Consider the following 9,755-nt stretch of genomic DNA (forward strand, 5'->3'; position numbering starts at 1 on the left):
CAAAATATAAGTAGAATTTTAAGAGAGAGAGAGAGAGAGCTGTTTTCCTCCTGAAAGTGGCATAATTGATGTAACTTTAAGAGAAAATACCAAAAGAATGAAACATCAACAGAATTTTAAGAGAGAGAGAGAGAGAACTGTTTTCCTCCTAGAAGTTTCACAACTGATTTCACTGCAAAAGAAATTACCAAGAGAACAAAATACAAACAGAATTCTATAAGGCAATTAATCTTGCCAAGAGACCACCAAAAAAGGACAAAATGGAACACAGAATTTTAAGAAGACAATCAGCCTCGTCTTCACTGCCTTGGTGAGCAGAGCACCGTGACCTTCGGCCAGACGAACCAGTCATCAGCTACCCTGTATCCAGATACATTCGCTTTCTGTATGACGACAATGTTCGACTGGGGAAAAATTAGGGTTGTCAGGCTTCCACTGAACTGTGAGGCTCCGTCCCGTGTTGATGTCGTAGAATAGACTGGAGTCAGAGGAATTTTCTTGGCTCCTATCAGGAGCCAGTCGCTTGCTAGTGCCAGCATCCAGTTGATCTTTTCTTGGGATTCCGTGTAGCTGACCATCGACCTGCCAGGTTCTTGCAGAGAGCCACGGCTTCCCTGCACGAGGAAAAGGTGAATAATAATAATAATAATAATAATAATAATAATAATAATAATAATAATAATAATAATAATAATAATAATAATTGATGTCGCATTACCATGGGACACCAGAGTTGATGAGATAGAGAAAAAATTGATAAGTATCAAAACCTGAAATTGGAAATAAGAAGGATATGGAATATGGCAGTGGAAATTGTACCCCGTAATCATAGGAACACTAGGCACGATCCCAAGATCCCTGAAAGGGAATCTGGAAAACTAGATGCGAAGTAGCTCCAGGACTCATGAGGAAAGTGTGCTACTAGAAACAGCACTCGTAGTGAGAAAAGTGATGGACTCTTAAGGAGGCAGGATGCAACCTGGAACCCCACACTATAAAAACCACCCAGTCGAATAGGATGACTGTTATAATAATAATAATATAATAATAATAATAATAGTAATAATAATAATGCTTACGTCCAATTGATCTGTGTGTTTAAGACAGCGTAGTGTTCTCCTTCGAAGTACAGGTTAACGAATGCCTTGGTGGTGTTTTTTTCGCTGGTACAGACGTTACACCTGTTAAGCCTTCAAGCAAGGTACACGGGTAGACCTGTAATTTTATAAAGAATTATATATGTATGCATATATATATATATATATATATATATATATATATATATATATATATATATATATATATATATATATATATATATATATATATATATATATATATATATATATATATATATATATATATATATATATATATATATATATATATAAGCATTGCTACAAACGTCCTTTAATATCAATTCGCTCTACCTCGAAATAATATATTTTCATATATGTTACCGAAGGGGAATTTTTAGTTGATAATAAGTACGCCGTCCCGTGGGGTCGATCCAGCGAAGGACAGGAACTCAGGACTACAGGGACGCATTAACCCACGCGGTGTAGTCCTGAGTTCCTGTCCTTCGCTGGTTCGACCCCACGGGACGGCGAACTTATTATCAACTAAAAATTCCCCTTCGGTAACATATATGAAAATATATTATTTCCGAGGTAGAGCGAATTGATATTAAAGGACGTTTGTAGCTTAATGCTTGTATGTGAATCACAGTGATGCGATAAAACTTCATATATATATATATATATATATATATATATATATATATATATATATATATATATATATATATATGTGTGTGTGTGTGTGTGTATATGTATATGTATATATATATATATATATATATATATATATATATATATATATATATATATATATATAAATATTTGTATATGTACCACAAATACTTCTAAGTAACGATTTCAATTCACCTTGAGAATAATTTAGAACCCTAGGACGTTATATAAGGTAAAAGCATCTGCTCCTTGAGAGTGTGTTGCTTGCAAGCAAAGTGAATTCCGTTCCAAGTGTCATTTGAGGTTTAGTGTTTGGAAGTGTAAGAAAATCTGTCATGTGTGGACTTGTTATATATATATATATATATATATATATATATATATATATATATATATATATATATATATATATATATATATATATATATATATATATATATATATATATATATATATATATATATATATATATATATATATATATATATATATATATATATATATATATATATATATATATATATATATATATATATATATATATATATATATATATATATATATATATATATATATATATATATATATATATATATATATATATATATATATATATATATATATATATATATATATATATATATATATATATATATATATATATATATATATATATATATATATATATATATATATATATATATATATATATATATATATATATATATATATATATATATATATATATATATATGATCAAACCATCATATATATATATATATATATATATATATATATATATATATATATATATATATATATATATATATATATATATATATATATATATATATATATATATATATATATATATATATATATATATATATATATATATATATATATATATATATATATATATATATATATATATATATATATATACATATACATATATATATATATATATATACATATACATATACATATATAATTGCAAATGCTGAAAATATTTTGACAAGTGGTTAAAAATCGCAAATAAAAATGACAATTCGGAATATTCAGTTTTATGATTTTATGATCAGAAAATGACAAAATTGATCTGAATATCAATAACTTGACAAAGTTCACTTTATCTCTTCAGTCGCGTGATGAATATTTATCGTTCTCTTGGGGACGAATATACATTTCTTCTGTTAATAGATAGGTACGGTATTTATCACACCTGACACTTCAAGTAATGCTTTCTTCTATCGTTCTCAGATGTAGGAATGTATATGGAATGTATATGGTTGTTTTCAGATCAGGGTGGCCTTATGCCAAAGCTAAATTGTAGAGTGCAATCATCTATTTTGACTTCCGATCGGTAGAAAATTTCTTTCCTTCGATTCTGGGTCTTTTGCAGTTTTCATCATACCGCAGTAAAGTACAATGAACCTGGTTTAAAATGACGGTATAATGAGTATCGTAGCATGAAATATAACTTCAAATATAATGACCATTTAAAAATATCGCTTGTCACTTTTCCGTCAATTGTTTAGGTTTCTCTTGCAATTTTCATCATACCGCGATAAAGTACAATGAACTTGGTTTAAAATGACGGTATAATGAGTATCGTAGGATGAAATATAACTCCAAAGATAATGACCAATTCAAAATATCTCTTGTCACTTTTCCGTCAATTGTTTAGGGTCTTTTGCAATTTTCAGTATACCGCATTAAAGTACAATGAACCTCGTTTAAAATGGCGGTATAATGAGTATCGTAGCATGAAATATAACTCCAAAGATAATGACCAATTCAAAATATTTCTTGTAACTTTTCCATCAATTGTTTCGGGGTCCTCTTTCAATTTTCATCATACCGCGATAAAGTACAATGAACTGGTTTAAAATGACGGTATAATGAGTATCGTAGCATGAAATGTAACTTCAAATATAATGACCAATTTAAAATATCGCTTGTCACTCTAAAATCAAGGAACAGGCAATATTAGTGTGTGCTCCAAAATTATGAAAATTATAATGCTCATAAAATTATAAATATAAAATGATCGTAATAATAATATAAAGTCGATGCTGGTAACGATGAAAAGGATAATGTAGATTATGATGATGGCACTCAAAAAAATATAACGATGATGATGATAAGGTCAATTAAAATATGCCATTAAAACGATTGAATACTAATCCCAGAAAGTGGAATAAGCCAAGTTGCAAGCCTCCCTCTGAACATTAAGATTTTGAACCTCAAATAATCCAGAACCTCTCTTTGGTCGTTCCCACCTCATCACTCGCCATAACGAAACCTTGGCAGGTCGACCCAAGGCGAACGCAGTGTCTGGCACACTGGGGGTATCCACTGAAGGAGAAGTTGACCCTTGTTTCCAGGGCCGCCCTCGGGATCATGTCCACGGGGGAGAAGTTGAAGTACAGAATGCTCGCTCCTGGTCTTTCGAAGAAGCAGGCAGACAGAACGGAGAGTATAGCAAGCCACTTGTTCTTCATCCTTGAACAGTTTGTTCTCTGGATCGTCTAAGATGTTATTTACCTTTGGGAAGAACAGTTATGAAGAACGTATCAAATCTCGAGTCACAAGGGGATTAAAACTAAGATAAAATATGCAAATATAAAAACTACAAATAAAATCAACAAAAACTATTTTGAGAGAGCTTTTTTGCATATATCAAAACTTGAGTCACAGGAACCTTCAAAACTACAAATAAAATCAACAAAAACTATTTTGAGAGAGCTTTTTTGCATATATCAAAACTCGAGTCATAGGAAGCTTAACACTAAGATGAAATATGCAAATATAAAAACTAAAAATAAAATCAACAAAAACTATTTTGAGAAAGCTTTTTTGCACATATCAAAACTCGAGTCACAGGAAGCTTAAAACTAAGATGAAATATGCAAATATAACACTTCATATAAAATTTTTTTTTTAACTATTTTGAGAAAGCTTTTTTGCACATATCAAAACTCGAGTCACAGGAAGCTTAAAACTAAGATAAAATATGCAAATATAAAAGCTAAAAACAAAACCAACAAAAACTATTTTGAGAAAGCTTTTTTGCACATGTCAAAACTCAAGTCGCAGGAAGCTTAACACTAAGATAAAATATTCAAATATAAAACTTCATATTAAATCGTCAAAAACTATTCTGAGAGAGGTTGTTTCCACATATCAAAACTCGTGTCACAAGGAGATTAAAACCAAGATAAAATATGAAAATATAAAACTAAAAATAAGATTAATTAAAACTGTTTTAAGGGCTTTTTCGCACACATCAAAACTCGAGTCACACGAAGCTTCAAACCAAGATGAAATATGTAAATAGCAAAACTCCAACTAAGAGCTTTTGGGAGAAGAAGAGTGAAATCTTTCAAAATTTCAGACGTACCAGGAAAGAACGGTCAGGAACGGTCTGCCGATGTCGAATCCGTGGTGCCTGTTCCCCTAATGCAGAGAAAGACTCTTCGTGTTTCAAGAGAACTGAAAAAGGCGAGTTATATACATTTGCAATAAACAGCAATCAGCTCGTCGTTAGAACGACCATTTGTCGCTGAAAATTATTAAACCATAAATTTAATCTCACTCAGGATTCACTGGGAGACTTACTATAATAGGTCAGTGTGACATCTTCGGTGATATATTTCATTTGGTCGTAGTTTTGTTTTCCTTTTTTGGGCTTAAGTTATTATGAGGGTCAAGTGATTTTGATATCACTGGGTCATTTGTGGCTTTGTGTCTGAAAGCTGAAAGGTGGTGTGTGTATGAATTCGCATTATGTAGATATGTATATGTATATATATATATATATATATATATATATATATATATATATATATATATATATATACATACACATACATATCTGTGTGTGTAAACACCCAGCATTATCCGGGGTAAAGTGTACGAGTATATCTCGGTACTTCAAAATGACACTGGATGATTGACGATAATTGAAAATACTCGACCTCGCACAATAATAGCTCTTATTACTTAGTGCGTATTAATTCAAGCTATCACATCGTGAGTAACGGCGTAATTATCCACTCTGAGAGAGCTCCAGTTAATCTTGAGGCATTTTCCAAATTGCGGAAGAAGCTTTTTACTTTATGTGCCATTTGTACTGAGAGGTCTTGGCCAAAGCGTTAAGCACTTAAATCTGTCACGCATTGCTAATTTTGAAATACAGGGTGTGTATGTACGTGTGTATATATATGTATATACATATACACACACACACACACACACACACACACACATATATATATATATATATATATATATATATATATATATATATATATATATATATATATATATATATATATATAATCAAAATTAAATTCATTTTTCATTTTCATTTTTTCATAAGAATGTTTCAGATTACATCGGCGGCAAAGGGACTAATCTATTTCTCTCTCTCTCTCTCTCTCTCTCTCTCTCTCTCTCTCTCTCTCTCTCTCTCTCTCTCTCTCTCTTTAAAAACAATAAGCATACTTCTGGTACTGAGGATATGCTAAAGTCCTCATAGCATTAAATGCTGGATATTTATGACTCTCTCTCTCTCTCTCTCTCTCTCTCTCTCTCTCTCTCTCTCTCTCTCTCTAACGATTTAAGGTTACTTTCCTGCAAAAATACTTGAAATATTTCCAGTACTGTGAATGGACTAAAGCTTCTTAATATTAAATGGCAGATGTTTATATCTCTCTCTCTCTCTCTCTCTCTCTCTCTCTCTCTCTCTCTCTCTCTGAATTAACTCTCTCTCTCTCTCAAGAATTAAGTAATGAATGGGAAGTAGATAGGGCGTTGAAAGCCTCGTCGAGGTTCTCATTGCCTCCCATGAGGTCTGAGAGGTAGCGAGGATTCTCTGTCCTTCAGAAACCTGAAGGATACTCCGGAGGGCGTCCCTCAGAAGTAGGACTCTTCATGACCTGTTTGGAATGGAGGTCCTAGATATTAGGAACTCCAGGTAAAAAAAAAAACCAGATTATTATTATTATTATTATTATTATTATTATTATTATTATTATTATTATTATTATTATTAAGATGAACCTTATTCATATGGAACAAGCCCACCACAGGGCCACTGACTTGAAGTTCAGCCTGAAGATTATTATTATTATTATTATTATTATTATTATTATTATTATTATTATTATTATTATTATTATTCAGGTTCCAGCTGCACTACATCCTCAGTAATGAGACGGTTCCACAGTCCAACGGTGTGAGGAATAAAGGACCTCCCGAACTTTGGAGAAGTTTGAGGAGGAAAAAGTAAATTTGACATTCTGTGCAATGGAGATTATTTTTAAAGTACACAAAAACCTTGGGATTTGTTGTTATTTATCAAAGAATCTAGCTGAAATTACGTTATGGGACGTGACACCATTTAGACGAGTCTTCACTTCTCAACAAGATTTAATTTCTCTTTGATAAAAGACGAATCTTGTCGTGATATCCAATTCTTAACGAATGTAAACAAACTCGTGTCATTTTCTGGACATAAGGAACAAATGGACCGAAACGGCTGGAAACAAACAAATCAACTCGTCCAACTGGCTGGACACGAGAACGAATGGACTGGAACGGATGGAAACAAACAAATAAACTCGTCCAACTGGCTGGACACGAGAACAAATGGACCGAAACCGCTGGAAACAAACAAATAAACTCGTCCGAGTGGCTGGACACGAGAACGAATGGACTGGAACGGCGGGAAAATGAACACCTCCTGGTGGCTGGACACGGAGACGAGTGGAATGGAAGGATGGGGGAATTGAGTCAGACAAAGAACCCCGTCCATGATATAACTGCTTGAAGCAAAAACTCTCTTCAGACCATATCTGATTTATACGAGTTTTTTTTTTTTATACCTCGTGTGATATATGGACATTTGTTTTCTTACGCCATTTATTCTCTGGCAGTTTTTGTACTGTGAATCTGCAAGAACAGCCATATTATCGAGATTTATGGGCAATTTTAGGAGAGGTACGGGTCAGTAATACGTTTTGATGCGTTGGGTGTATAATGTATAATAGACTGTATGCTAAATTCTACGAGAGAAGTATATTTATTTTTTGTCACAAGCTGGAAAACTATGATCTTATTTTATTTTTGTTACCCATTTTTCAATAATTTGGCCAATATTTAAAAATGAAAAACAAAGTAAGTCAACGTTTCCATTTTACAAGGAATATATATATACAGTATGTATATATATATATATATATATATATATATATATATATATATATATATAGAGAGAGAGAGAGAGAGAGAGAGAGAGAGAGAGAGAGAGAGAGAGAGAGAGGACAGGACTTCATTCCTTAATTATCAATAATTATAGGTGCACACACATACATTGCTTGCTTAACGTACATGTATATTAGGACAGGCGTGTACGTTTGTGGCAAGTGTAGCTACTTTTGAAAAGAGAGAGAAGAGAGAGAGAGAGAGAGAGAGAGAGAGAGAGAGAGAGAGAGAGAGAGAGAGAGAGAGAGAGTACAAGAAAACTCTCGTATTTTGGCAAAGAAAAAATTCGTGTTTACTATCCTCAACTGTGATGAATTTAACTTGACTGACAGCCTTGCCACTTTGTCTCTCTCTCTCTCTCTCTCTCTCTCTCTCTCTCTCTCTCTCTCTCTCTCTCTCTCTCTAGCAGTAAAACGTACGCTCACAAGTAATTGCTTTGCCACAAGACAAACGAGGCCACTGACCTGTCTCTCTCTAAGTCCCTGAACGCGCGACAGGGTTCCGAGGAGAAGAAGAAGACGGGAGCTTTTTTTTCAACTTTATATTTTACTCGTTTCTTTATCCCTCTAAGAAAATAGGCAATTTCACAAAGACGGACTTGGGAGGCTTAAGCCCTGACTTAAAGCCGCATATGGCTTCTGTATGTTCATCTGCCCTCTCGAAATATGGCGTAGAGCTTAGTCATCTGCGTGTGTGGGCAATACCCAAACGGATTGGAGCGTGCACTAGTCCCCCAGGAGTCAGGACAAACCCGATCTCAGTGTCCTTTTGCAAGTTATGCAAGTGGTCAGTCTCTCTCTCTCTCTCTCTCTCTCTCTCTCTCTCTCTCTCTCTCTCTCTCTCTCTCTCTCTCTCTCTCTCTGTCTTTCTTGTGAAGTGGAATACTCTGACTTTCGTTTATTTTTGTTAAGTTTTGAATCATTGAGTTTGATTCCAAGGTTTTCCTGCCTTATTAACTTAATATTTTAAAGGGCGGTTTGTGGACAGATATTAAAATTTGTTACAAAAGTAATATATATATATATATATATATATATATATATATATATATATATATATATATATATATATATATATTTGATTGATTTTGTTACTAATCTTTAATAATCTGTCCACAAAAATTCTCTTTTGAAATGTCAAGTTAATTAGGACAAGAAAGCCATCGAATCGACTCAGTTTTTCAAAACTTAAAAAAACAAAAGAAAGTCGAGGTTTCCATTTCAAGGAAGACCGAGAGAGAGAGAGAGAGAGAGATAAAGTGGCAAGGCTGTATTTACGAGTCGAGGTTAATTCATCTCAAAGTCTACCAATAATTATTGATGATTAAGGAATGAAGTGTCTCTCTCTCTCTCTCTCTCTCTCTCTCTCTCTCTCTCTCTCTCTCTCTCTCTCTCTCTCTCTCTCTATCGGATACATAGCTGTTGCCCTTCCGGTTCTTTTCCCCACCTTCGAGTGGTTCTCCGGCGGGGCGCAATTGTGGACCAATCTTGTCAAATTGCAGATGAGATGTTCAATCAGCATCCGTTGCATCTCTCTCTCTCTCTCTCTCTCTCTCTCTCTCTTCTTCTTCCGTATCGGATTTGATATGGGCTATCGAGTTCCTGAACATCTCGTCACAGAGTATAGAGCGTAGAGCATAGAGTATAGAGTATAGAGCATAGAGTATAGAGTATAGAGCACAGAGCATAGAGCACAGAGTATAGAGCACAGAGCGTAGAGCATAAAACATAA

At 33.2% G+C, this 9,755-nt stretch overlaps 1 long non-coding RNA gene across 1 annotated transcript; it reads right to left on the reverse strand.

Annotated features, from left to right (window-relative positions):
• Nucleotides 1-240: 240 nt before the first annotated feature.
• LOC136841576 (uncharacterized) lies at nt 241-4,449 on the reverse strand. The gene is made up of 3 exons (XR_010854013.1): nt 4,037-4,449; nt 1,080-1,215; nt 241-614 (listed from the first exon to the last, which is right to left on the reverse strand). It is a non-coding gene; the product is annotated as an uncharacterized lncRNA (long non-coding RNA).
• Between the last annotated feature and the right edge of the window lie 5,306 nt (nt 4,450-9,755).

This window comes from Macrobrachium rosenbergii, chromosome 1, assembly GCF_040412425.1.
Source record: "Macrobrachium rosenbergii isolate ZJJX-2024 chromosome 1, ASM4041242v1, whole genome shotgun sequence".
NCBI lineage: Eukaryota > Metazoa > Arthropoda > Malacostraca > Decapoda > Palaemonidae > Macrobrachium > Macrobrachium rosenbergii.